The 26,319-nt window shown below is 50.9% G+C and overlaps 22 non-coding genes across 22 annotated transcripts; all 22 read right to left on the reverse strand.

Annotated features, from left to right (window-relative positions):
• Positions 1 to 586: 586 nt before the first annotated feature.
• Positions 587 to 705, reverse strand: LOC126274239 (5S ribosomal RNA). Its single transcript, XR_007550065.1, has one exon. It is a non-coding gene; the product is annotated as a 5S ribosomal RNA (ribosomal RNA).
• Positions 706 to 1,785: 1,080 nt separating this feature from the next.
• LOC126274285 (5S ribosomal RNA) lies at positions 1,786 to 1,904 on the reverse strand. The gene has a single exon (XR_007550111.1). It is a non-coding gene; the product is annotated as a 5S ribosomal RNA (ribosomal RNA).
• A 1,080-nt stretch (positions 1,905 to 2,984) lies between these two features.
• LOC126274286 (5S ribosomal RNA) lies at positions 2,985 to 3,103 on the reverse strand. The gene has a single exon (XR_007550112.1). It is a non-coding gene; the product is annotated as a 5S ribosomal RNA (ribosomal RNA).
• A 1,080-nt stretch (positions 3,104 to 4,183) lies between these two features.
• Positions 4,184 to 4,302, reverse strand: LOC126274287 (5S ribosomal RNA). The gene has a single exon (XR_007550113.1). It is a non-coding gene; the product is annotated as a 5S ribosomal RNA (ribosomal RNA).
• A 1,080-nt stretch (positions 4,303 to 5,382) lies between these two features.
• Positions 5,383 to 5,501, reverse strand: LOC126274288 (5S ribosomal RNA). Its single transcript, XR_007550114.1, has one exon. It is a non-coding gene; the product is annotated as a 5S ribosomal RNA (ribosomal RNA).
• A 1,080-nt stretch (positions 5,502 to 6,581) lies between these two features.
• LOC126274290 (5S ribosomal RNA) lies at positions 6,582 to 6,700 on the reverse strand. The gene has a single exon (XR_007550116.1). It is a non-coding gene; the product is annotated as a 5S ribosomal RNA (ribosomal RNA).
• Positions 6,701 to 7,780: 1,080 nt separating this feature from the next.
• On the reverse strand, positions 7,781 to 7,899 carry LOC126274291 (5S ribosomal RNA). Its single transcript, XR_007550117.1, has one exon. It is a non-coding gene; the product is annotated as a 5S ribosomal RNA (ribosomal RNA).
• A 1,080-nt stretch (positions 7,900 to 8,979) lies between these two features.
• Positions 8,980 to 9,098, reverse strand: LOC126274292 (5S ribosomal RNA). The gene has a single exon (XR_007550118.1). It is a non-coding gene; the product is annotated as a 5S ribosomal RNA (ribosomal RNA).
• A 1,080-nt stretch (positions 9,099 to 10,178) lies between these two features.
• LOC126274293 (5S ribosomal RNA) lies at positions 10,179 to 10,297 on the reverse strand. Its single transcript, XR_007550119.1, has one exon. It is a non-coding gene; the product is annotated as a 5S ribosomal RNA (ribosomal RNA).
• A 1,080-nt stretch (positions 10,298 to 11,377) lies between these two features.
• LOC126274294 (5S ribosomal RNA) lies at positions 11,378 to 11,496 on the reverse strand. The gene has a single exon (XR_007550120.1). It is a non-coding gene; the product is annotated as a 5S ribosomal RNA (ribosomal RNA).
• A 1,080-nt stretch (positions 11,497 to 12,576) lies between these two features.
• Positions 12,577 to 12,695, reverse strand: LOC126274295 (5S ribosomal RNA). Its single transcript, XR_007550122.1, has one exon. It is a non-coding gene; the product is annotated as a 5S ribosomal RNA (ribosomal RNA).
• Positions 12,696 to 13,775: 1,080 nt separating this feature from the next.
• On the reverse strand, positions 13,776 to 13,894 carry LOC126274296 (5S ribosomal RNA). Its single transcript, XR_007550123.1, has one exon. It is a non-coding gene; the product is annotated as a 5S ribosomal RNA (ribosomal RNA).
• Positions 13,895 to 14,974: 1,080 nt separating this feature from the next.
• Positions 14,975 to 15,093, reverse strand: LOC126274297 (5S ribosomal RNA). Its single transcript, XR_007550124.1, has one exon. It is a non-coding gene; the product is annotated as a 5S ribosomal RNA (ribosomal RNA).
• Positions 15,094 to 16,173: 1,080 nt separating this feature from the next.
• On the reverse strand, positions 16,174 to 16,292 carry LOC126274298 (5S ribosomal RNA). Its single transcript, XR_007550125.1, has one exon. It is a non-coding gene; the product is annotated as a 5S ribosomal RNA (ribosomal RNA).
• A 1,080-nt stretch (positions 16,293 to 17,372) lies between these two features.
• On the reverse strand, positions 17,373 to 17,491 carry LOC126274299 (5S ribosomal RNA). Its single transcript, XR_007550126.1, has one exon. It is a non-coding gene; the product is annotated as a 5S ribosomal RNA (ribosomal RNA).
• Positions 17,492 to 18,571: 1,080 nt separating this feature from the next.
• On the reverse strand, positions 18,572 to 18,690 carry LOC126274216 (5S ribosomal RNA). Its single transcript, XR_007550043.1, has one exon. It is a non-coding gene; the product is annotated as a 5S ribosomal RNA (ribosomal RNA).
• Positions 18,691 to 19,770: 1,080 nt separating this feature from the next.
• LOC126274217 (5S ribosomal RNA) lies at positions 19,771 to 19,889 on the reverse strand. The gene has a single exon (XR_007550044.1). It is a non-coding gene; the product is annotated as a 5S ribosomal RNA (ribosomal RNA).
• A 1,080-nt stretch (positions 19,890 to 20,969) lies between these two features.
• On the reverse strand, positions 20,970 to 21,088 carry LOC126275012 (5S ribosomal RNA). Its single transcript, XR_007550550.1, has one exon. It is a non-coding gene; the product is annotated as a 5S ribosomal RNA (ribosomal RNA).
• Positions 21,089 to 22,267: 1,179 nt separating this feature from the next.
• LOC126274218 (5S ribosomal RNA) lies at positions 22,268 to 22,386 on the reverse strand. Its single transcript, XR_007550045.1, has one exon. It is a non-coding gene; the product is annotated as a 5S ribosomal RNA (ribosomal RNA).
• A 1,080-nt stretch (positions 22,387 to 23,466) lies between these two features.
• Positions 23,467 to 23,585, reverse strand: LOC126274219 (5S ribosomal RNA). Its single transcript, XR_007550046.1, has one exon. It is a non-coding gene; the product is annotated as a 5S ribosomal RNA (ribosomal RNA).
• A 1,080-nt stretch (positions 23,586 to 24,665) lies between these two features.
• Positions 24,666 to 24,784, reverse strand: LOC126275024 (5S ribosomal RNA). Its single transcript, XR_007550561.1, has one exon. It is a non-coding gene; the product is annotated as a 5S ribosomal RNA (ribosomal RNA).
• A 1,179-nt stretch (positions 24,785 to 25,963) lies between these two features.
• On the reverse strand, positions 25,964 to 26,082 carry LOC126274220 (5S ribosomal RNA). Its single transcript, XR_007550047.1, has one exon. It is a non-coding gene; the product is annotated as a 5S ribosomal RNA (ribosomal RNA).
• Positions 26,083 to 26,319: the final 237 nt, after the last annotated feature.

Here is a 26,319-nt window from a genome sequence, read left to right on the forward strand (position 1 = left end):
ACAAGACACAGGCGGTTCGACAAAGCATCCATCTCTTCTAGCGGCGAAAGATAAATTTTTGTTTACAAATATGCAATTGTGCACTGCTACAAAACTATAAGCCCTGACGTAATTCAGAACAGTCCTGTCGTGTCATACTCTTGTTATTTCTAGAGACACTTTGTCTGTCTTCATTTTTTGGCTACCCCTGCCAGCCCTATTTTCCAGAGTTCCCTGGCGGTCACCGATCCGAATACTAACGTTGTTGCTTATCGTCGGTGATCGTACCGGAACAGTTGATTTTCTGTTTTTTTAGTTTTTTATTTAATTATTTAGTTTTTGGAATTTTGCGCTCCTACAAAACAGTAGGCTCTGACGCATTTCAAGTGTGCATCTGTCGATTCGCAGTGTTTCGTTACTTTCAAGGAGTTCATACCACCCTTCCTTGGCGCATTCTTGCTCAAACTGAGTTCATTACTGTAATTTCGCATCTTACGTTTAATACAGTATTTTAAAATGCGTGTGGGTGCATCTTTGTTGCACCTGAGAGTTAGTATGAAAAGAGGGCTGCCAGATGTAGTGACATGAAATTTGAAACAAGAGAGAGAGCCAACAGCACCCGGTGTTCCCAGGCGGTCACCCGTCCAAGTACTAACCCGGCCCGATGTTGCTTAATTTCGGTGATCAGACGAGAACCGGTGTATTCAACATGGTATGGCCGTTGGCGTCCTTATACTGTAGCCGCACGGCAGAAGAATGCTTCGCCTCTCCTCCCAACACACGCACTCGCCATTTTCGGTGGCACATTTGACGCAAAGCACGTCCTTCCACCTCGACACTCGCGGGAGACGCACCATGTTATTGTTATCCAGCGCAGGTCTTGCGCGAGGCCGGCCGGCGGGTGGACTGCGCGGGGTGTGGCAGTGTCCTGCTGGACCGAGGGAAGCGTTCTCACCTGCCTGACACGCGTCGCGCTTCCAGATATTTGCGTAATTCGCATGGTGCATTCTCGGCTGTCCCCTTCCGTCCCGACTTGTCCCGACTTTGCTCGACTGCCGCTCGCTGCCGCTCGGGTCGTGGTCCATATGACAGCACAAGCACGAGAAACAACTGCGAGACTGGCGCCGGACTGACCGGCGTGTGCGAGGCGCCGTGTGCGGCCGTTCGGAGCTACTAGAGCAGCTCTGTGCCGTGCCATGGAAAGGTGCGAAAACACGGACACAAGACACAGGCGGTTCGACAAAGCATCCATCTCTTCTAGCGGCGAAAGATAAATTTTTGTTTACAAATATGCAATTGTGCACTGCTACAAAACTATAAGCCCTAACGTAATTCAGAACAGTCCTGTCGTGTCATACTCTCGTTATTTCTAGAGACACTTTGTCTGTCTTCATTTTTTGGCTACCCCTGCCAGCCCTATTTTCCAGAGTTCCCTGGCGGTCACCGATCCGAATACTAACGTTGTTGCTTATCGTCGGTGATCGTACCGGAACAGTTGATTTTCTGTTTTTTTAGTTTTTTATTTAATTATTTAGTTTTTGGAATTTTGCGCTCCTACAAAACAGTAGGCTCTGACGCATTTCAAGTGTGCATCTGTCGATTCGCAGTGTTTCGTTACTTTCAAGGAGTTCATACCACCCTTCCTTGGCGCATTCTTGCTCAAACTGAGTTCATTACTGTAATTTCGCATCTTACGTTTAATACAGTATTTTAAAATGCGTGTGGGTGCATCTTTGTTGCACCTCAGAGTTAGTATGAAAAGAGGGCTGCCAGATGTAGTGACATGAAATTTGAAACAAGAGAGAGAGCCAACAGCACCCGGTGTTCCCAGGCGGTCACCTGTCCAAGTACTAACCCGGCCCGATGTTGCTTAATTTCGGTGATCGGACGAGAACCGGTGTATTCAACATGGTATGGCCGTTGGCGTCCTTATACTGTAGCCGCACGGCAGAAGAATGCTTCGCCTCTCCTCCCAACACACGCACTCGCCATTTTCGGTGGCACATTTGACGCAAAGCACGTCCTTCCACCTCGACACTCGCGGGAGACGCACCATGTTATTGTTATCCAGCGCAGGTCTTGCGCGCGGCCGGCCGGCGGGTGGACTGCGCGGGGTGTGGCAGTGTCCTGCTGGACCGAGGGAAGCGTTCTCACCTGCCTGACACGCGTCGCGCTTCCAGATATTTGCGTAATTCGCATGGTGCATTCTCGGCTGTCCCCTTCCGTCCCGACTTGTCCCGACTTTGCTCGACTGCCGCTCGCTGCCGCTCGGGTCGTGGTCCATATGACAGCACAAGCACGAGAAACAACTGCGAGACTGGCGCCGGACTGACCGGCGTGTGCGAGGCGCCGTGTGCGGCCGTTCGGAGCTACTAGAGCAGCTCTGTGCCGTGCCAGGGAAAGGTGCGAAAACACGGACACAAGACACAGGCGGTTCGACAAAGCATCCATCTCTTCTAGCGGCGAAAGATAAATTTTTGTTTACAAATATGCAATTGTGCACTGCTACAAAACTATAAGCCCTGACGTAATTCAGAACAGTCCTGTCGTGTCATACTCTTGTTATTTCTAGAGACACTTTGTCTGTCTTCATTTTTTGGCTACCCCTGCCAGCCCTATTTTCCAGAGTTCCCTGGCGGTCACCGATCCGAATACTAACGTTGTTGCTTATCGTCGGTGATCGTACCGGAACAGTTGATTTTCTGTTTTTTTAGTTTTTTATTTAATTATTTAGTTTTTGGAATTTTGCGCTCCTACAAAACAGTAGGCTCTGACGCATTTCAAGTGTGCATCTGTCGATTCGCAGTGTTTCGTTACTTTCAAGGAGTTCATACCACCCTTCCTTGGCGCATTCTTGCTCAAACTGAGTTCATTACTGTAATTTCGCATCTTACGTTTAATACAGTATTTTAAAATGCGTGTGGGTGCATCTTTGTTGCACCTCAGAGTTAGTATGAAAAGAGGGCTGCCAGATGTAGTGACATGAAATTTGAAACAAGAGAGAGAGCCAACAGCACCCGGTGTTCCCAGGCGGTCACCTGTCCAAGTACTAACCCGGCCCGATGTTGCTTAATTTCGGTGATCGGACGAGAACCGGTGTATTCAACATGGTATGGCCGTTGGCGTCGTTATACTGTAGCCGCACGGCAGAAGAATGCTTCGCCTCTCCTCCCAACACACGCACTCGCCATTTTCGGTGGCACATTTGACGCAAAGCACGTCCTTCCACCTCGACACTCGCGGGAGACGCACCATGTTATTGTTATCCAGCGCAGGTCTTGCGCGCGGCCGGCCGGCGGGTGGACTGCGCGGGGTGTGGCAGTGTCCTGCTGGACCGAGGGAAGCGTTCTCACCTGCCTGACACGCGTCGCGCTTCCAGATATTTGCGTAATTCGCATGGTGCATTCTCGGCTGTCCCCTTCCGTCCCGACTTGTCCCGACTTTGCTCGACTGCCGCTCGCTGCCGCTCGGGTCGTGGTCCATATGACAGCACAAGCACGAGAAACAACTGCGAGACTGGCGCCGGACTGACCGGCGTGTGCGAGGCGCCGTGTGCGGCCGTTCGGAGCTACTAGAGCAGCTCTGTGCCGTGCCAGGGAAAGGTGCGAAAACACGGACACAAGACACAGGCGGTTCGACAAAGCATCCATCTCTTCTAGCGGCGAAAGATAAATTTTTGTTTACAAATATGCAATTGTGCACTGCTACAAAACTATAAGCCCTGACGTAATTCAGAACAGTCCTGTCGTGTCATACTCTTGTTATTTCTAGAGACACTTTGTCTGTCTTCATTTTTTGGCTACCCCTGCCAGCCCTATTTTCCAGAGTTCCCTGGCGGTCACCGATCCGAATACTAACGTTGTTGCTTATCGTCGGTGATCGTACCGGAACAGTTGATTTTCTGTTTTTTTAGTTTTTTATTTAATTATTTAGTTTTTGGAATTTTGCGCTCCTACAAAACAGTAGGCTCTGACGCATTTCAAGTGTGCATCTGTCGATTCGCAGTGTTTCGTTACTTTCAAGGAGTTCATACCACCCTTCCTTGGCGCATTCTTGCTCAAACTGAGTTCATTACTGTAATTTCGCATCTTACGTTTAATACAGTATTTTAAAATGCGTGTGGGTGCATCTTTGTTGCACCTCAGAGTTAGTATGAAAAGAGGGCTGCCAGATGTAGTGACATGAAATTTGAAACAAGAGAGAGAGCCAACAGCACCCGGTGTTCCCAGGCGGTCACCTGTCCAAGTACTAACCCGGCCCGATGTTGCTTAATTTCGGTGATCGGACGAGAACCGGTGTATTCAACATGGTATGGCCGTTGGCGTCGTTATACTGTAGCCGCACGGCAGAAGAATGCTTCGCCTCTCCTCCCAACACACGCACTCGCCATTTTCGGTGGCACATTTGACGCAAAGCACGTCCTTCCACCTCGACACTCGCGGGAGACGCACCATGTTATTGTTATCCAGCGCAGGTCTTGCGCGCGGCCGGCCGGCGGGTGGACTGCGCGGGGTGTGGCAGTGTCCTGCTGGACCGAGGGAAGCGTTCTCACCTGCCTGACACGCGTCGCGCTTCCAGATATTTGCGTAATTCGCATGGTGCATTCTCGGCTGTCCCCTTCCGTCCCGACTTGTCCCGACTTTGCTCGACTGCCGCTCGCTGCCGCTCGGGTCGTGGTCCATATGACAGCACAAGCACGAGAAACAACTGCGAGACTGGCGCCGGACTGACCGGCGTGTGCGAGGCGCCGTGTGCGGCCGTTCGGAGCTACTAGAGCAGCTCTGTGCCGTGCCAGGGAAAGGTGCGAAAACACGGACACAAGACACAGGCGGTTCGACAAAGCATCCATCTCTTCTAGCGGCGAAAGATAAATTTTTGTTTACAAATATGCAATTGTGCACTGCTACAAAACTATAAGCCCTGACGTAATTCAGAACAGTCCTGTCGTGTCATACTCTTGTTATTTCTAGAGACACTTTGTCTGTCTTCATTTTTTGGCTACCCCTGCCAGCCCTATTTTCCAGAGTTCCCTGGCGGTCACCGATCCGAATACTAACGTTGTTGCTTATCGTCGGTGATCGTACCGGAACAGTTGATTTTCTGTTTTTTTAGTTTTTTATTTAATTATTTAGTTTTTGGAATTTTGCGCTCCTACAAAACAGTAGGCTCTGACGCATTTCAAGTGTGCATCTGTCGATTCGCAGTGTTTCGTTACTTTCAAGGAGTTCATACCACCCTTCCTTGGCGCATTCTTGCTCAAACTGAGTTCATTACTGTAATTTCGCATCTTACGTTTAATACAGTATTTTAAAATGCGTGTGGGTGCATCTTTGTTGCACCTCAGAGTTAGTATGAAAAGAGGGCTGCCAGATGTAGTGACATGAAATTTGAAACAAGAGAGAGAGCCAACAGCACCCGGTGTTCCCAGGCGGTCACCTGTCCAAGTACTAACCCGGCCCGATGTTGCTTAATTTCGGTGATCGGACGAGAACCGGTGTATTCAACATGGTATGGCCGTTGGCGTCGTTATACTGTAGCCGCACGGCAGAAGAATGCTTCGCCTCTCCTCCCAACACACGCACTCGCCATTTTCGGTGGCACATTTGACGCAAAGCACGTCCTTCCACCTCGACACTCGCGGGAGACGCACCATGTTATTGTTATCCAGCGCAGGTCTTGCGCGCGGCCGGCCGGCGGGTGGACTGCGCGGGGTGTGGCAGTGTCCTGCTGGACCGAGGGAAGCGTTCTCACCTGCCTGACACGCGTCGCGCTTCCAGATATTTGCGTAATTCGCATGGTGCATTCTCGGCTGTCCCCTTCCGTCCCGACTTGTCCCGACTTTGCTCGACTGCCGCTCGCTGCCGCTCGGGTCGTGGTCCATATGACAGCACAAGCACGAGAAACAACTGCGAGACTGGCGCCGGACTGACCGGCGTGTGCGAGGCGCCGTGTGCGGCCGTTCGGAGCTACTAGAGCAGCTCTGTGCCGTGCCAGGGAAAGGTGCGAAAACACGGACACAAGACACAGGCGGTTCGACAAAGCATCCATCTCTTCTAGCGGCGAAAGATAAATTTTTGTTTACAAATATGCAATTGTGCACTGCTACAAAACTATAAGCCCTGACGTAATTCAGAACAGTCCTGTCGTGTCATACTCTTGTTATTTCTAGAGACACTTTGTCTGTCTTCATTTTTTGGCTACCCCTGCCAGCCCTATTTTCCAGAGTTCCCTGGCGGTCACCGATCCGAATACTAACGTTGTTGCTTATCGTCGGTGATCGTACCGGAACAGTTGATTTTCTGTTTTTTTAGTTTTTTATTTAATTATTTAGTTTTTGGAATTTTGCGCTCCTACAAAACAGTAGGCTCTGACGCATTTCAAGTGTGCATCTGTCGATTCGCAGTGTTTCGTTACTTTCAAGGAGTTCATACCACCCTTCCTTGGCGCATTCTTGCTCAAACTGAGTTCATTACTGTAATTTCGCATCTTACGTTTAATACAGTATTTTAAAATGCGTGTGGGTGCATCTTTGTTGCACCTCAGAGTTAGTATGAAAAGAGGGCTGCCAGATGTAGTGACATGAAATTTGAAACAAGAGAGAGAGCCAACAGCACCCGGTGTTCCCAGGCGGTCACCTGTCCAAGTACTAACCCGGCCCGATGTTGCTTAATTTCGGTGATCGGACGAGAACCGGTGTATTCAACATGGTATGGCCGTTGGCGTCGTTATACTGTAGCCGCACGGCAGAAGAATGCTTCGCCTCTCCTCCCAACACACGCACTCGCCATTTTCGGTGGCACATTTGACGCAAAGCACGTCCTTCCACCTCGACACTCGCGGGAGACGCACCATGTTATTGTTATCCAGCGCAGGTCTTGCGCGCGGCCGGCCGGCGGGTGGACTGCGCGGGGTGTGGCAGTGTCCTGCTGGACCGAGGGAAGCGTTCTCACCTGCCTGACACGCGTCGCGCTTCCAGATATTTGCGTAATTCGCATGGTGCATTCTCGGCTGTCCCCTTCCGTCCCGACTTGTCCCGACTTTGCTCGACTGCCGCTCGCTGCCGCTCGGGTCGTGGTCCATATGACAGCACAAGCACGAGAATCAACTGCGAGACTGGCGCCGGACTGACCGGCGTGTGCGAGGCGCCGTGTGCGGCCGTTCGGAGCTACTAGAGCAGCTCTGTGCCGTGCCATGGAAAGGTGCGAAAACACGGACACAAGACACAGGCGGTTCGACAAAGCATCCATCTCTTCTAGCGGCGAAAGATAAATTTTTGTTTACAAATATGCAATTGTGCACTGCTACAAAACTATAAGCCCTAACGTAATTCAGAACAGTCCTGTCGTGTCATACTCTCGTTATTTCTAGAGACACTTTGTCTGTCTTCATTTTTTGGCTACCCCTGCCAGCCCTATTTTCCAGAGTTCCCTGGCGGTCACCGATCCGAATACTAACGTTGTTGCTTATCGTCGGTGATCGTACCGGAACAGTTGATTTTCTGTTTTTTTAGTTTTTTATTTAATTATTTAGTTTTTGGAATTTTGCGCTCCTACAAAACAGTAGGCTCTGACGCATTTCAAGTGTGCATCTGTCGATTCGCAGTGTTTCGTTACTTTCAAGGAGTTCATACCACCCTTCCTTGGCGCATTCTTGCTCAAACTGAGTTCATTACTGTAATTTCGCATCTTACGTTTAATACAGTATTTTAAAATGCGTGTGGGTGCATCTTTGTTGCACCTCAGAGTTAGTATGAAAAGAGGGCTGCCAGATGTAGTGACATGAAATTTGAAACAAGAGAGAGAGCCAACAGCACCCGGTGTTCCCAGGCGGTCACCTGTCCAAGTACTAACCCGGCCCGATGTTGCTTAATTTCGGTGATCGGACGAGAACCGGTGTATTCAACATGGTATGGCCGTTGGCGTCCTTATACTGTAGCCGCACGGCAGAAGAATGCTTCGCCTCTCCTCCCAACACACGCACTCGCCATTTTCGGTGGCACATTTGACGCAAAGCACGTCCTTCCACCTCGACACTCGCGGGAGACGCACCATGTTATTGTTATCCAGCGCAGGTCTTGCGCGCGGCCGGCCGGCGGGTGGACTGCGCGGGGTGTGGCAGTGTCCTGCTGGACCGAGGGAAGCGTTCTCACCTGCCTGACACGCGTCGCGCTTCCAGATATTTGCGTAATTCGCATGGTGCATTCTCGGCTGTCCCCTTCCGTCCCGACTTGTCCCGACTTTGCTCGACTGCCGCTCGCTGCCGCTCGGGTCGTGGTCCATATGACAGCACAAGCACGAGAAACAACTGCGAGACTGGCGCCGGACTGACCGGCGTGTGCGAGGCGCCGTGTGCGGCCGTTCGGAGCTACTAGAGCAGCTCTGTGCCGTGCCAGGGAAAGGTGCGAAAACACGGACACAAGACACAGGCGGTTCGACAAAGCATCCATCTCTTCTAGCGGCGAAAGATAAATTTTTGTTTACAAATATGCAATTGTGCACTGCTACAAAACTATAAGCCCTGACGTAATTCAGAACAGTCCTGTCGTGTCATACTCTTGTTATTTCTAGAGACACTTTGTCTGTCTTCATTTTTTGGCTACCCCTGCCAGCCCTATTTTCCAGAGTTCCCTGGCGGTCACCGATCCGAATACTAACGTTGTTGCTTATCGTCGGTGATCGTACCGGAACAGTTGATTTTCTGTTTTTTTAGTTTTTTATTTAATTATTTAGTTTTTGGAATTTTGCGCTCCTACAAAACAGTAGGCTCTGACGCATTTCAAGTGTGCATCTGTCGATTCGCAGTGTTTCGTTACTTTCAAGGAGTTCATACCACCCTTCCTTGGCGCATTCTTGCTCAAACTGAGTTCATTACTGTAATTTCGCATCTTACGTTTAATACAGTATTTTAAAATGCGTGTGGGTGCATCTTTGTTGCACCTCAGAGTTAGTATGAAAAGAGGGCTGCCAGATGTAGTGACATGAAATTTGAAACAAGAGAGAGAGCCAACAGCACCCGGTGTTCCCAGGCGGTCACCTGTCCAAGTACTAACCCGGCCCGATGTTGCTTAATTTCGGTGATCGGACGAGAACCGGTGTATTCAACATGGTATGGCCGTTGGCGTCCTTATACTGTAGCCGCACGGCAGAAGAATGCTTCGCCTCTCCTCCCAACACACGCACTCGCCATTTTCGGTGGCACATTTGACGCAAAGCACGTCCTTCCACCTCGACACTCGCGGGAGACGCACCATGTTATTGTTATCCAGCGCAGGTCTTGCGCGCGGCCGGCCGGCGGGTGGACTGCGCGGGGTGTGGCAGTGTCCTGCTGGACCGAGGGAAGCGTTCTCACCTGCCTGACACGCGTCGCGCTTCCAGATATTTGCGTAATTCGCATGGTGCATTCTCGGCTGTCCCCTTCCGTCCCGACTTGTCCCGACTTTGCTCGACTGCCGCTCGCTGCCGCTCGGGTCGTGGTCCATATGACAGCACAAGCACGAGAAACAACTGCGAGACTGGCGCCGGACTGACCGGCGTGTGCGAGGCGCCGTGTGCGGCCGTTCGGAGCTACTAGAGCAGCTCTGTGCCGTGCCAGGGAAAGGTGCGAAAACACGGACACAAGACACAGGCGGTTCGACAAAGCATCCATCTCTTCTAGCGGCGAAAGATAAATTTTTGTTTACAAATATGCAATTGTGCACTGCTACAAAACTATAAGCCCTGACGTAATTCAGAACAGTCCTGTCGTGTCATACTCTTGTTATTTCTAGAGACACTTTGTCTGTCTTCATTTTTTGGCTACCCCTGCCAGCCCTATTTTCCAGAGTTCCCTGGCGGTCACCGATCCGAATACTAACGTTGTTGCTTATCGTCGGTGATCGTACCGGAACAGTTGATTTTCTGTTTTTTTAGTTTTTTATTTAATTATTTAGTTTTTGGAATTTTGCGCTCCTACAAAACAGTAGGCTCTGACGCATTTCAAGTGTGCATCTGTCGATTCGCAGTGTTTCGTTACTTTCAAGGAGTTCATACCACCCTTCCTTGGCGCATTCTTGCTCAAACTGAGTTCATTACTGTAATTTCGCATCTTACGTTTAATACAGTATTTTAAAATGCGTGTGGGTGCATCTTTGTTGCACCTCAGAGTTAGTATGAAAAGAGGGCTGCCAGATGTAGTGACATGAAATTTGAAACAAGAGAGAGAGCCAACAGCACCCGGTGTTCCCAGGCGGTCACCTGTCCAAGTACTAACCCGGCCCGATGTTGCTTAATTTCGGTGATCGGACGAGAACCGGTGTATTCAACATGGTATGGCCGTTGGCGTCCTTATACTGTAGCCGCACGGCAGAAGAATGCTTCGCCTCTCCTCCCAACACACGCACTCGCCATTTTCGGTGGCACATTTGACGCAAAGCACGTCCTTCCACCTCGACACTCGCGGGAGACGCACCATGTTATTGTTATCCAGCGCAGGTCTTGCGCGCGGCCGGCCGGCGGGTGGACTGCGCGGGGTGTGGCAGTGTCCTGCTGGACCGAGGGAAGCGTTCTCACCTGCCTGACACGCGTCGCGCTTCCAGATATTTGCGTAATTCGCATGGTGCATTCTCGGCTGTCCCCTTCCGTCCCGACTTGTCCCGACTTTGCTCGACTGCCGCTCGCTGCCGCTCGGGTCGTGGTCCATATGACAGCACAAGCACGAGAATCAACTGCGAGACTGGCGCCGGACTGACCGGCGTGTGCGAGGCGCCGTGTGCGGCCGTTCGGAGCTACTAGAGCAGCTCTGTGCCGTGCCATGGAAAGGTGCGAAAACACGGACACAAGACACAGGCGGTTCGACAAAGCATCCATCTCTTCTAGCGGCGAAAGATAAATTTTTGTTTACAAATATGCAATTGTGCACTGCTACAAAACTATAAGCCCTAACGTAATTCAGAACAGTCCTGTCGTGTCATACTCTCGTTATTTCTAGAGACACTTTGTCTGTCTTCATTTTTTGGCTACCCCTGCCAGCCCTATTTTCCAGAGTTCCCTGGCGGTCACCGATCCGAATACTAACGTTGTTGCTTATCGTCGGTGATCGTACCGGAACAGTTGATTTTCTGTTTTTTTAGTTTTTTATTTAATTATTTAGTTTTTGGAATTTTGCGCTCCTACAAAACAGTAGGCTCTGACGCATTTCAAGTGTGCATCTGTCGATTCGCAGTGTTTCGTTACTTTCAAGGAGTTCATACCACCCTTCCTTGGCGCATTCTTGCTCAAACTGAGTTCATTACTGTAATTTCGCATCTTACGTTTAATACAGTATTTTAAAATGCGTGTGGGTGCATCTTTGTTGCACCTCAGAGTTAGTATGAAAAGAGGGCTGCCAGATGTAGTGACATGAAATTTGAAACAAGAGAGAGAGCCAACAGCACCCGGTGTTCCCAGGCGGTCACCTGTCCAAGTACTAACCCGGCCCGATGTTGCTTAATTTCGGTGATCGGACGAGAACCGGTGTATTCAACATGGTATGGCCGTTGGCGTCCTTATACTGTAGCCGCACGGCAGAAGAATGCTTCGCCTCTCCTCCCAACACACGCACTCGCCATTTTCGGTGGCACATTTGACGCAAAGCACGTCCTTCCACCTCGACACTCGCGGGAGACGCACCATGTTATTGTTATCCAGCGCAGGTCTTGCGCGCGGCCGGCCGGCGGGTGGACTGCGCGGGGTGTGGCAGTGTCCTGCTGGACCGAGGGAAGCGTTCTCACCTGCCTGACACGCGTCGCGCTTCCAGATATTTGCGTAATTCGCATGGTGCATTCTCGGCTGTCCCCTTCCGTCCCGACTTGTCCCGACTTTGCTCGACTGCCGCTCGCTGCCGCTCGGGTCGTGGTCCATATGACAGCACAAGCACGAGAATCAACTGCGAGACTGGCGCCGGACTGACCGGCGTGTGCGAGGCGCCGTGTGCGGCCGTTCGGAGCTACTAGAGCAGCTCTGTGCCGTGCCATGGAAAGGTGCGAAAACACGGACACAAGACACAGGCGGTTCGACAAAGCATCCATCTCTTCTAGCGGCGAAAGATAAATTTTTGTTTACAAATATGCAATTGTGCACTGCTACAAAACTATAAGCCCTAACGTAATTCAGAACAGTCCTGTCGTGTCATACTCTCGTTATTTCTAGAGACACTTTGTCTGTCTTCATTTTTTGGCTACCCCTGCCAGCCCTATTTTCCAGAGTTCCCTGGCGGTCACCGATCCGAATACTAACGTTGTTGCTTATCGTCGGTGATCGTACCGGAACAGTTGATTTTCTGTTTTTTTAGTTTTTTATTTAATTATTTAGTTTTTGGAATTTTGCGCTCCTACAAAACAGTAGGCTCTGACGCATTTCAAGTGTGCATCTGTCGATTCGCAGTGTTTCGTTACTTTCAAGGAGTTCATACCACCCTTCCTTGGCGCATTCTTGCTCAAACTGAGTTCATTACTGTAATTTCGCATCTTACGTTTAATACAGTATTTTAAAATGCGTGTGGGTGCATCTTTGTTGCACCTCAGAGTTAGTATGAAAAGAGGGCTGCCAGATGTAGTGACATGAAATTTGAAACAAGAGAGAGAGCCAACAGCACCCGGTGTTCCCAGGCGGTCACCTGTCCAAGTACTAACCCGGCCCGATGTTGCTTAATTTCGGTGATCGGACGAGAACCGGTGTATTCAACATGGTATGGCCGTTGGCGTCCTTATACTGTAGCCGCACGGCAGAAGAATGCTTCGCCTCTCCTCCCAACACACGCACTCGCCATTTTCGGTGGCACATTTGACGCAAAGCACGTCCTTCCACCTCGACACTCGCGGGAGACGCACCATGTTATTGTTATCCAGCGCAGGTCTTGCGCGCGGCCGGCCGGCGGGTGGACTGCGCGGGGTGTGGCAGTGTCCTGCTGGACCGAGGGAAGCGTTCTCACCTGCCTGACACGCGTCGCGCTTCCAGATATTTGCGTAATTCGCATGGTGCATTCTCGGCTGTCCCCTTCCGTCCCGACTTGTCCCGACTTTGCTCGACTGCCGCTCGCTGCCGCTCGGGTCGTGGTCCATATGACAGCACAAGCACGAGAAACAACTGCGAGACTGGCGCCGGACTGACCGGCGTGTGCGAGGCGCCGTGTGCGGCCGTTCGGAGCTACTAGAGCAGCTCTGTGCCGTGCCAGGGAAAGGTGCGAAAACACGGACACAAGACACAGGCGGTTCGACAAAGCATCCATCTCTTCTAGCGGCGAAAGATAAATTTTTGTTTACAAATATGCAATTGTGCACTGCTACAAAACTATAAGCCCTGACGTAATTCAGAACAGTCCTGTCGTGTCATACTCTTGTTATTTCTAGAGACACTTTGTCTGTCTTCATTTTTTGGCTACCCCTGCCAGCCCTATTTTCCAGAGTTCCCTGGCGGTCACCGATCCGAATACTAACGTTGTTGCTTATCGTCGGTGATCGTACCGGAACAGTTGATTTTCTGTTTTTTTAGTTTTTTATTTAATTATTTAGTTTTTGGAATTTTGCGCTCCTACAAAACAGTAGGCTCTGACGCATTTCAAGTGTGCATCTGTCGATTCGCAGTGTTTCGTTACTTTCAAGGAGTTCATACCACCCTTCCTTGGCGCATTCTTGCTCAAACTGAGTTCATTACTGTAATTTCGCATCTTACGTTTAATACAGTATTTTAAAATGCGTGTGGGTGCATCTTTGTTGCACCTCAGAGTTAGTATGAAAAGAGGGCTGCCAGATGTAGTGACATGAAATTTGAAACAAGAGAGAGAGCCAACAGCACCCGGTGTTCCCAGGCGGTCACCTGTCCAAGTACTAACCCGGCCCGATGTTGCTTAATTTCGGTGATCGGACGAGAACCGGTGTATTCAACATGGTATGGCCGTTGGCGTCCTTATACTGTAGCCGCACGGCAGAAGAATGCTTCGCCTCTCCTCCCAACACACGCACTCGCCATTTTCGGTGGCACATTTGACGCAAAGCACGTCCTTCCACCTCGACACTCGCGGGAGACGCACCATGTTATTGTTATCCAGCGCAGGTCTTGCGCGCGGCCGGCCGGCGGGTGGACTGCGCGGGGTGTGGCAGTGTCCTGCTGGACCGAGGGAAGCGTTCTCACCTGCCTGACACGCGTCGCGCTTCCAGATATTTGCGTAATTCGCATGGTGCATTCTCGGCTGTCCCCTTCCGTCCCGACTTGTCCCGACTTTGCTCGACTGCCGCTCGCTGCCGCTCGGGTCGTGGTCCATATGACAGCACAAGCACGAGAATCAACTGCGAGACTGGCGCCGGACTGACCGGCGTGTGCGAGGCGCCGTGTGCGGCCGTTCGGAGCTACTAGAGCAGCTCTGTGCCGTGCCATGGAAAGGTGCGAAAACACGGACACAAGACACAGGCGGTTCGACAAAGCATCCATCTCTTCTAGCTGCGAAAGATAAATTTTTGTTTACAAATATGCAATTGTGCACTGCTACAAAACTATAAGCCCTAACGTAATTCAGAACAGTCCTGTCGTGTCATACTCTCGTTATTTCTAGAGACACTTTGTCTGTCTTCATTTTTTGGCTACCCCTGCCAGCCCTATTTTCCAGAGTTCCCTGGCGGTCACCGATCCGAATACTAACGTTGTTGCTTATCGTCGGTGATCGTACCGGAACAGTTGATTTTCTGTTTTTTTAGTTTTTTATTTAATTATTTAGTTTTTGGAATTTTGCGCTCCTACAAAACAGTAGGCTCTGACGCATTTCAAGTGTGCATCTGTCGATTCGCAGTGTTTCGTTACTTTCAAGGAGTTCATACCACCCTTCCTTGGCGCATTCTTGCTCAAACTGAGTTCATTACTGTAATTTCGCATCTTACGTTTAATACAGTATTTTAAAATGCGTGTGGGTGCATCTTTGTTGCACCTCAGAGTTAGTATGAAAAGAGGGCTGCCAGATGTAGTGACATGAAATTTGAAACAAGAGAGAGAGCCAACAGCACCCGGTGTTCCCAGGCGGTCACCTGTCCAAGTACTAACCCGGCCCGATGTTGCTTAATTTCGGTGATCGGACGAGAACCGGTGTATTCAACATGGTATGGCCGTTGGCGTCCTTATACTGTAGCCGCACGGCAGAAGAATGCTTCGCCTCTCCTCCCAACACACGCACTCGCCATTTTCGGTGGCACATTTGACGCAAAGCACGTCCTTCCACCTCGACACTCGCGGGAGACGCACCATGTTATTGTTATCCAGCGCAGGTCTTGCGCGCGGCCGGCCGGCGGGTGGACTGCGCGGGGTGTGGCAGTGTCCTGCTGGACCGAGGGAAGCGTTCTCACCTGCCTGACACGCGTCGCGCTTCCAGATATTTGCGTAATTCGCATGGTGCATTCTCGGCTGTCCCCTTCCGTCCCGACTTGTCCCGACTTTGCTCGACTGCCGCTCGCTGCCGCTCGGGTCGTGGTCCATATGACAGCACAAGCACGAGAAACAACTGCGAGACTGGCGCCGGACTGACCGGCGTGTGCGAGGCGCCGTGTGCGGCCGTTCGGAGCTACTAGAGCAGCTCTGTGCCGTGCCAGGGAAAGGTGCGAAAACACGGACACAAGACACAGGCGGTTCGACAAAGCATCCATCTCTTCTAGCGGCGAAAGATAAATTTTTGTTTACAAATATGCAATTGTGCACTGGTACAAAACTATAAGCCCTGACGTAATTCAGAACAGTCCTGTCGTGTCATACTCTTGTTATTTCTAGAGACACTTTGTCTGTCTTCATTTTTTGGCTACCCCTGCCAGCCCTATTTTCCAGAGTTCCCTGGCGGTCACCGATCCGAATACTAACGTTGTTGCTTATCGTCGGTGATCGTACCGGAACAGTTGATTTTCTGTTTTTTTAGTTTTTTATTTAATTATTTAGTTTTTGGAATTTTGCGCTCCTACAAAACAGTAGGCTCTGACGCATTTCAAGTGTGCATCTGTCGATTCGCAGTGTTTCGTTACTTTCAAGGAGTTCATACCACCCTTCCTTGGCGCATTCTTGCTCAAACTGAGTTCATTACTGTAATTTCGCATCTTACGTTTAATACAGTATTTTAAAATGCGTGTGGGTGCATCTTTGTTGCACCTCAGAGTTAGTATGAAAAGAGGGCTGCCAGATGTAGTGACATGAAATTTGAAACAAGAGAGAGAGCCAACAGCACCCGGTGTTCCCAGGCGGTCACCTGTCCAAGTACTAACCCGGCCCGATGTTGCTTAATTTCGGTGATCGGACGAGAACCGGTGTATTCAACATGGTATGGCCGTTGGCGTCCTTATACTGTAGCCGCACGGCAGAAGAATGCTTCGCCTCTCCTCCCAACACACGCACTCGCCATTTTCGGTGGCACATTTGACGCAAAGCACGTCCTTCCACCTCGACACTCGCGGGAGACGCACCATGTTATTGTTATCCAGCGCAGGTCTTGCGCGCGGCCGGCCGGCGGGTGGACTGCGCGGGGTGTGGCAGTGTCCTGCTGGACCGAGGGAAGCGTTCTCACCTGCCTGACACGCGTCGCGCTTCCAGATATTTGCGTAATTCGCATGGTGCATTCTCGGCTGTCCCCTTCCGTCCCGACTTGTCCCGACTTTGCTCGACTGCCGCTCGCTGCCGCTCGGGTCGTGGTCCATATGACAGCACAAGCACGAGAATCAACTGCGAGACTGGCGCCGGACTGACCGGCGTGTGCGAGGCGCCGTGTGCGGCCGTTCGGAGCTACTAGAGCAGCTCTGTGCCGTGCCATGGAAAGGTGCGAAAACACGGACACAAGACACAGGCGGTTCGACAAAGCATCCATCTCTTCTAGCTGCGAAAGATAAATTTTTGTTTACAAATATGCAATTGTGCACTGCTACAAAACTATAAGCCCTAACGTAATTCAGAACAGTCCTGTCGTGTCATACTCTCGTTATTTCTAGAGACACTTTGTCTGTCTTCATTTTTTGGCTACCCCTGCCAGCCCTATTTTCCAGAGTTCCCTGGCGGTCACCGATCCGAATACTAACGTTGTTGCTTATCGTCGGTGATCGTACCGGAACAGTTGATTTTCTGTTTTTTTAGTTTTTTATTTAATTATTTAGTTTTTGGAATTTTGCGCTCCTACAAAACAGTAGGCTCTGACGCATTTCAAGTGTGCATCTGTCGATTCGCAGTGTTTCGTTACTTTCAAGGAGTTCATACCACCCTTCCTTGGCGCATTCTTGCTCAAACTGAGTTCATTACTGTAATTTCGCATCTTACGTTTAATACAGTATTTTAAAATGCGTGTGGGTGCATCTTTGTTGCACCTCAGAGTTAGTATGAAAAGAGGGCTGCCAGATGTAGTGACATGAAATTTGAAACAAGAGAGAGAGCCAACAGCACCCGGTGTTCCCAGGCGGTCACCTGTCCAAGTACTAACCCGGCCCGATGTTGCTTAATTTCGGTGATCGGACGAGAACCGGTGTATTCAACATGGTATGGCCGTTGGCGTCCTTATACTGTAGCCGCACGGCAGAAGAATGCTTCGCCTCTCCTCCCAACACACGCACTCGCCATGTTCGGTGGCACATTTGACGCAAAGCACGTCCTTCCACCTCGACACTCGCGGGAGACGCACCATGTTATTGTTATCCAGCGCAGGTCTTGCGCGCGGCCGGCCGGCGGGTGGACTGCGCGGGGTGTGGCAGTGTCCTGCTGGACCGAGGGAAGCGTTCTCACCTGCCTGACACGCGTCGCGCTTCCAGATATTTGCGTAATTCGCATGGTGCATTCTCGGCTGTCCCCTTCCGTCCCGACTTGTCCCGACTTTGCTCGACTGCCGCTCGCTGCCGCTCGGGTCGTGGTCCATATGACAGCACAAGCACGAGAAACAACTGCGAGACTGGCGCCGGACTGACCGGCGTGTGCGAGGCGCCGTGTGCGGCCGTTCGGAGCTACTAGAGCAGCTCTGTGCCGTGCCATGGAAAGGTGCGAAAACACGGACACAAGACACAGGCGGTTCGACAAAGCATCCATCTCTTCTAGCGGCGAAAGATAAATTTTTGTTTACAAATATGCAATTGTGCACTGCTACAAAACTATAAGCCCTGACGTAATTCAGAACAGTCCTGTCGTGTCATACTCTTGTTATTTCTAGAGACACTTTGTCTGTCTTCATTTTTTGGCTACCCCTGCCAGCCCTATTTTCCAGAGTTCCCTGGCGGTCACCGATCCGAATACTAACGTTGTTGCTTATCGTCGGTGATCGTACCGGAACAGTTGATTTTCTGTTTTTTTAGTTTTTTATTTAATTATTTAGTTTTTGGAATTTTGCGCTCCTACAAAACAGTAGGCTCTGACGCATTTCAAGTGTGCATCTGTCGATTCGCAGTGTTTCGTTACTTTCAAGGAGTTCATACCACCCTTCCTTGGCGCATTCTTGCTCAAACTGAGTTCATTACTGTAATTTCGCATCTTACGTTTAATACAGTATTTTAAAATGCGTGTGGGTGCATCTTTGTTGCACCTGAGAGTTAGTATGAAAAGAGGGCTGCCAGATGTAGTGACATGAAATTTGAAACAAGAGAGAGAGCCAACAGCACCCGGTGTTCCCAGGCGGTCACCCGTCCAAGTACTAACCCGGCCCGATGTTGCTTAATTTCGGTGATCGGACGAGAACCGGTGTATTCAACATGGTATGGCCGTTGGCGTCCTTATACTGTAGCCGCACGGCAGAAGAATGCTTCGCCTCTCCTCCCAACACACGCACTCGCCATTTTCGGTGGCACATTTGACGCAAAGCACGTCCTTCCACCTCGACACTCGCGGGAGACGCACCATGTTATTGTTATCCAGCGCAGGTCTTGCGCGCGGCCGGCCGGCGGGTGGACTGCGCGGGGTGTGGCAGTGTCCTGCTGGACCGAGGGAAGCGTTCTCACCTGCCTGACACGCGTCGCGCTTCCAGATATTTGCGTAATTCGCATGGTGCATTCTCGGCTGTCCCCTTCCGTCCCGACTTGTCCCGACTTTGCTCGACTGCCGCTCGCTGCCGCTCGGGTCGTGGTCCATATGACAGCACAAGCACGAGAAACAACTGCGAGACTGGCGCCGGACTGACCGGCGTGTGCGAGGCGCCGTGTGCGGCCGTTCGGAGCTACTAGAGCAGCTCTGTGCCGTGCCATGGAAAGGTGCGAAAACACGGACACAAGACACAGGCGGTTCGACAAAGCATCCATCTCTTCTAGCGGCGAAAGATAAATTTTTGTTTACAAATATGCAATTGTGCACTGCTACAAAACTATAAGCCCTGACGTAATTCAGAACAGTCCTGTCGTGTCATACTCTTGTTATTTCTAGAGACACTTTGTCTGTCTTCATTTTTTGGCTACCCCTGCCAGCCCTATTTTCCAGAGTTCCCTGGCGGTCACCGATCCGAATACTAACGTTGTTGCTTATCGTCGGTGATCGTACCGGAACAGTTGATTTTCTGTTTTTTTAGTTTTTTATTTAATTATTTAGTTTTTGGAATTTTGCGCTCCTACAAAACAGTAGGCTCTGACGCATTTCAAGTGTGCATCTGTCGATTCGCAGTGTTTCGTTACTTTCAAGGAGTTCATACCACCCTTCCTTGGCGCATTCTTGCTCAAACTGAGTTCATTACTGTAATTTCGCATCTTACGTTTAATACAGTATTTTAAAATGCGTGTGGGTGCATCTTTGTTGCACCTCAGAGTTAGTATGAAAAGAGGGCTGCCAGATGTAGTGACATGAAATTTGAAACAAGAGAGAGAGCCAACAGCACCCGGTGTTCCCAGGCGGTCACCCGTCCAAGTACTAACCCGGCCCGATGTTGCTTAATTTCGGTGATCGGACGAGAACCGGTGTATTCAACATGGTATGGCCGTTGGCGTCCTTATACTGTAGCCGCACGGCAGAAGAATGCTTCGCCTCTCCTCCCAACACACGCACTCGCCATTTTCGGTGGCACATTTGACGCAAAGCACGTCCTTCCACCTCGACACTCGCGGGAGACGCACCATGTTATTGTTATCCAGCGCAGGTCTTGCGCGCGGCCGGCCGGCGGGTGGACTGCGCGGGGTGTGGCAGTGTCCTGCTGGACCGAGGGAAGCGTTCTCACCTGCCTGACACGCGTCGCGCTTCCAGATATTTGCGTAATTCGCATGGTGCATTCTCGGCTGTCCCCTTCCGTCCCGACTTGTCCCGACTTTGCTCGACTGCCGCTCGCTGCCGCTCGGGTCGTGGTCCATATGACAGCACAAGCACGAGAAACAACTGCGAGACTGGCGCCGGACTGACCGGCGTGTGCGAGGCGCCGTGTGCGGCCGTTCGGAGCTACTAGAGCAGCTCTGTGCCGTGCCATGGAAAGGTGCGAAAACACGGACACAAGACACAGGCGGTTCGACAAAGCATCCATCTCTTCTAGCGGCGAAAGATAAATTTTTGTTTACAAATATGCAATTGTGCACTGCTACAAAACTATAAGCCCTGACGTAATTCAGAACAGTCCTGTCGTGTCATACTCTTGTTATTTCTAGAGACACTTTGTCTGTCTTCATTTTTTGGCTACCCCTGCCAGCCCTATTTTCAAGAGTTCCCTGGCGGTCACCGATCCGAATACTAACGTTGTTGCTTATCGTCGGTGATCGTACCGGAACAGTTGATTTTCTGTTTTTTTAGTTTTTTATTTAATTATTTAGTTTTTGGAATTTTGCGCTCCTACAAAACAGTAGGCTCTGACTCATTTCAAGTGCGCATCTGTCGATTCGCAGTGTTTCGTTACTTTCATGGAGTTCCTACCACCCTTCCTTGGCGCATTCTTGTACAAACTGAGTTCATTACTGTAATTTCGCATCTTACGTTTAATACAGTAGTTTAAAATGCTTGTGGAAGCATCTTTGTCGCACCTGACAGTTTGTATGAAAAGAGGGCTGGCAGGTGTAGTGACATAAAATTTAAAAGAAGAGAGGGAGCCAACAGCACCCGGTGTTCCCAGGCGGTCACCCATCCAAGTACTAACCGGGCCCGATGTTGCTTAACTTCGGTGATCGGACGAGAACCGGTGCATTCAACATGGTATGGCCGTTGGCGTCCTTATACTGTAGCCGCACGGCACAAGAAGGCTTCGCCTCTCCTCCCAATACACGCAATCGCCATTTTCGGTGGCACATTTGACGCAAAGCACGTCCTTCCACCTCGAAGGCGACGCGCAGTGCTGCGCGCCGCCACGTGGGTCAGACGCACAACACAGCTGCTCGTTGCACCTCCTGTCATTCGTTTGGTTCGTGCGGCCTCCGACACTCGCGGGAGACGCACCTTGTTATTGTCGTCCGTCGCAGGGATTGCGCGCGGCCGGGCGGCGGGTGGAGTGCGCGGGGTGTGGCGGTGTCCTGCTGGACCGAGAGAAGCGTTCTCACCTGCCTGACACGCGTCGCGCTTCTAGATATTTGCGTAATTCGATACGGTGCATAATCGGCTGTCACCTTCCGTCCCGACTTGTCCCGACTTTGCTCGACTGCCGCTCGCTGCCGCTCGGGTCGTGGTCCATATGACAGCACAAGCACGAGAAACAACTGCGAGACTGGCGCCGGACTGACCGGCGTGTGCGAGGCGCCGTGTGCGGCCGTTCGGAGCTACTAGAGCAGCTCTGTGCCGTGCCATGGAAAGGTGCGAAAACACGGACACAAGACACAGGCGGTTCGACAAAGCATCCATCTCTTCTAGCGGCGAAAGATAAATTTTTGTTTACAAATATGCAATTGTGCACTGCTACAAAACTATAAGCCCTGACGTAATTCAGAACAGTCCTGTCGTGTCATACTCTTGTTATTTCTAGAGACACTTTGTCTGTCTTCATTTTTTGGCTACCCCTGCCAGCCCTATTTTCCAGAGTTCCCTGGCGGTCACCGATCCGAATACTAACGTTGTTGCTTATCGTCGGTGATCGTACCGGAACAGTTGATTTTCTGTTTTTTTAGTTTTTTATTTAATTATTTAGTTTTTGGAATTTTGCGCTCCTACAAAACAGTAGGCTCTGACGCATTTCAAGTGTGCATCTGTCGATTCGCAGTGTTTCGTTACTTTCAAGGAGTTCATACCACCCTTCCTTGGCGCATTCTTGCTCAAACTGAGTTCATTACTGTAATTTCGCATCTTACGTTTAATACAGTATTTTAAAATGCGTGTGGGTGCATCTTTGTTGCACCTGAGAGTTAGTATGAAAAGAGGGCTGCCAGATGTAGTGACATGAAATTTGAAACAAGAGAGAGAGCCAACAGCACCCGGTGTTCCCAGGCGGTCACCCGTCCAAGTACTAACCCGGCCCGATGTTGCTTAATTTCGGTGATCGGACGAGAACCGGTGTATTCAACATGGTATGGCCGTTGGCGTCCTTATACTGTAGCCGCACGGCAGAAGAATGCTTCGCCTCTCCTCCCAACACACGCACTCGCCATTTTCGGTGGCACATTTGACGCAAAGCACGTCCTTCCACCTCGACACTCGCGGGAGACGCACCATGTTATTGTTATCCAGCGCAGGTCTTGCGCGCGGCCGGCCGGCGGGTGGACTGCGCGGGGTGTGGCAGTGTCCTGCTGGACCGAGGGAAGCGTTCTCACCTGCCTGACACGCGTCGCGCTTCCAGATATTTGCGTAATTCGCATGGTGCATTCTCGGCTGTCCCCTTCCGTCCCGACTTGTCCCGACTTTGCTCGACTGCCGCTCGCTGCCGCTCGGGTCGTGGTCCATATGACAGCACAAGCACGAGAAACAACTGCGAGACTGGCGCCGGACTGACCGGCGTGTGCGAGGCGCCGTGTGCGGCCGTTCGGAGCTACTAGAGCAGCTCTGTGCCGTGCCATGGAAAGGTGCGAAAACACGGACACAAGACACAGGCGGTTCGACAAAGCATCCATCTCTTCTAGCGGCGAAAGATAAATTTTTGTTTACAAATATGCAATTGTGCACTGCTACAAAACTATAAGCCCTGACGTAATTCAGAACAGTCCTGTCGTGTCATACTCTTGTTATTTCTAGAGACACTTTGTCTGTCTTCATTTTTTGGCTACCCCTGCCAGCCCTATTTTCCAGAGTTCCCTGGCGGTCACCGATCCGAATACTAACGTTGTTGCTTATCGTCGGTGATCGTACCGGAACAGTTGATTTTCTGTTTTTTTAGTTTTTTATTTAATTATTTAGTTTTTGGAATTTTGCGCTCCTACAAAACAGTAGGCTCTGACGCATTTCAAGTGTGCATCTGTCGATTCGCAGTGTTTCGTTACTTTCAAGGAGTTCATACCACCCTTCCTTGGCGCATTCTTGCTCAAACTGAGTTCATTACTGTAATTTCGCATCTTACGTTTAATACAGTATTTTAAAATGCGTGTGGGTGCATCTTTGTTGCACCTGAGAGTTAGTATGAAAAGAGGGCTGCCAGATGTAGTGACATGAAATTTGAAACAAGAGAGAGAGCCAACAGCACCCGGTGTTCCCAGGCGGTCACCCGTCCAAGTACTAACCCGGCCCGATGTTGCTTAATTTCGGTGATCGGACGAGAACCGGTGTATTCAACATGGTATGGCCGTTGGCGTCCTTATACTGTAGCCGCACGGCAGAAGAATGCTTCGCCTCTCCTCCCAACACACGCACTCGCCATTTTCGGTGGCACATTTGACGCAAAGCACGTCCTTCCACCTCGACACTCGCGGGAGACGCACCATGTTATTGTTATCCAGCGCAGGTCTTGCGCGCGGCCGGCCGGCGGGTGGACTGCGCGGGGTGTGGCAGTGTCCTGCTGGACCGAGGGAAGCGTTCTCACCTGCCTGACACGCGTCGCGCTTCCAGATATTTGCGTAATTCGCATGGTGCATTCTCGGCTGTCCCCTTCCGTCCCGACTTGTCCCGACTTTGCTCGACTGCCGCTCGCTGCCGCTCGGGTCGTGGTCCATATGACAGCACAAGCACGAGAAACAACTGCGAGACTGGCGCCGGACTGACCGGCGTGTGCGAGGCGCCGTGTGCGGCCGTTCGGAGCTACTAGAGCAGCTCTGTGCCGTGCCATGGAAAGGTGCGAAAACACGGACACAAGACACAGGCGGTTCGACAAAGCATCCATCTCTTCTAGCGGCGAAAGATAAATTTTTGTTTACAAATATGCAATTGTGCACTGCTACAAAACTATAAGCCCTGACGTAATTCAGAACAGTCCTGTCGTGTCATACTCTTGTTATTTCTAGAGACACTTTGTCTGTCTTCATTTTTTGGCTACCCCTGCCAGCCCTATTTTCCAGAGTTCCCTGGCGGTCACCGATCCGAATACTAACGTTGTTGCTTATCGTCGGTGATCGTACCGGAACAGTTGATTTTCTGTTTTTTTAGTTTTTTATTTAATTATTTAGTTTTTGGAATTTTGCGCTCCTACAAAACAGTAGGCTCTGACTCATTTCAAGTGCGCATCTGTCGATTCGCAGTGTTTCGTTACTTTCATGGAGTTCCTACCACCCTTCCTTGGCGCATTCTTGTACAAACTGAGTTCATTACTGTAATTTCGCATCTTACGTTTAATACAGTAGTTTAAAATGCTTGTGGAAGCATCTTTGTCGCACCTGACAGTTTGTATGAAAAGAGGGCTGGCAGGTGTAGTGACATAAAATTTAAAAGAAGAGAGGGAGCCAACAGCACCCGGTGTTCCCAGGCGGTCACCCATCCAAGTACTAACCGGGCCCGATGTTGCTTAACTTCGGTGATCGGACGAGAACCGGTGCATTCAACATGGTATGGCCGTTGGCGTCCTTATACTGTAGCCGCACGGCACAAGAAGGCTTCGCCTCTCCTCCCAATACACGCAATCGCCATTTTCGGTGGCACATTTGACGCAAAGCACGTCCTTCCACCTCGAAGGCGACGCGCAGTGCTGCGCGCCGCCACGTGGGTCAGACGCACAACACAGCTGCTCGTTGCACCTCCTGTCATTCGTTTGGTTCGTGCGGCCTCCGACACTCGCGGGAGACGCACCTTGTTATTGTCGTCCGTCGCAGGGATTGCGCGCGGCCGGGCGGCGGGTGGAGTGCGCGGGGTGTGGCGGTGTCCTGCTGGACCGAGAGAAGCGTTCTCACCTGCCTGACACGCGTCGCGCTTCTAGATATTTGCGTAATTCGATACGGTGCATAATCGGCTGTCACCTTCCGTCCCGACTTGTCCCGACTTTGCTCGACTGCCGCTCGCTGCCGCTCGGGTCGTGGTCCATATGACAGCACAAGCACGAGAAACAACTGCGAGACTGGCGCCGGACTGACCGGCGTGTGCGAGGCGCCGTGTGCGGCCGTTCGGAGCTACTAGAGCAGCTCTGTGCCGTGCCATGGAAAGGTGCGAAAACACGGACACAAGACACAGGCGGTTCGACAAAGCATCCATCTCTTCTAGCGGCGAAAGATAAATTTTTGTTTACAAATATGCAATTGTGCACTGCTACAAAACTATAAGCCCTGACGTAATTCAGAACAGTCCTGTCGTGTCATACTCTTGTTATTTCTAGAGACACTTTGTCTGTCTTCATTTTTTGGCTACCCCTGCCAGCCCTATTTTCCAGAGTTCCCTGGCGGTCACCGATCCGAATACTAACGTTGTTGCTTATCGTCGGTGATCGTACCGGAACAGTTGATTTTCTGTTTTTTTAGTTTTTTATTTAATTATTTAGTTTTTGGAATTTTGCGCTCCTACAAAACAGTAGGCTCTGACGCATTTCAAGTGTGCATCTGTCGATTCGCAGTGTTTCGTTACTTTCAAGGAGTTCATACCACCCTTCCTTGGCGCATTCTTGCTCAAACTGAGTTCATTACTGTAATTTCGCATCTTACGTTTAATACAGTATTTTAAAATGCGTGTGGGTGCATCTTTGTTGCACCTGAGAGTTAGTATGAAAAGAGGGCTGCCAGATGTAGTGACATGAAATTTGAAACAAGAGAGAGAGCCAACAGCACCCGGTGTTCCCAGGCGGTCACCCGTCCAAGTACTAACCCGGCCCGATGTTGCTTAATTTCGGTGATCGGACGAGAACCGGTGTATTCAACATGGTATGGCCGTTGGCGTCCTTATACTGTAGCCGCACGGCAGAAGAATGCTTCGCCTCTCCTCCCAACACACGCACTCGCCATTTTCGGTGGCACATTTGACGCAAAGCACGTCCTTCCACCTCGACACTCGCGGGAGACGCACCATGTTATTGTTATCCAGCGCAGGTCTTGCGCGCGGCCGGCCGGCGGGTGGACTGCGCGGGGTGTGGCAGTGTCCTGCTGGACCGAGGGAAGCGTTCTCACCTGCCTGA

The sequence above is a fragment of the Schistocerca gregaria genome, chromosome 5, assembly GCF_023897955.1.
Source record: "Schistocerca gregaria isolate iqSchGreg1 chromosome 5, iqSchGreg1.2, whole genome shotgun sequence".
Classification (NCBI taxonomy): domain Eukaryota; kingdom Metazoa; phylum Arthropoda; class Insecta; order Orthoptera; family Acrididae; genus Schistocerca; species Schistocerca gregaria.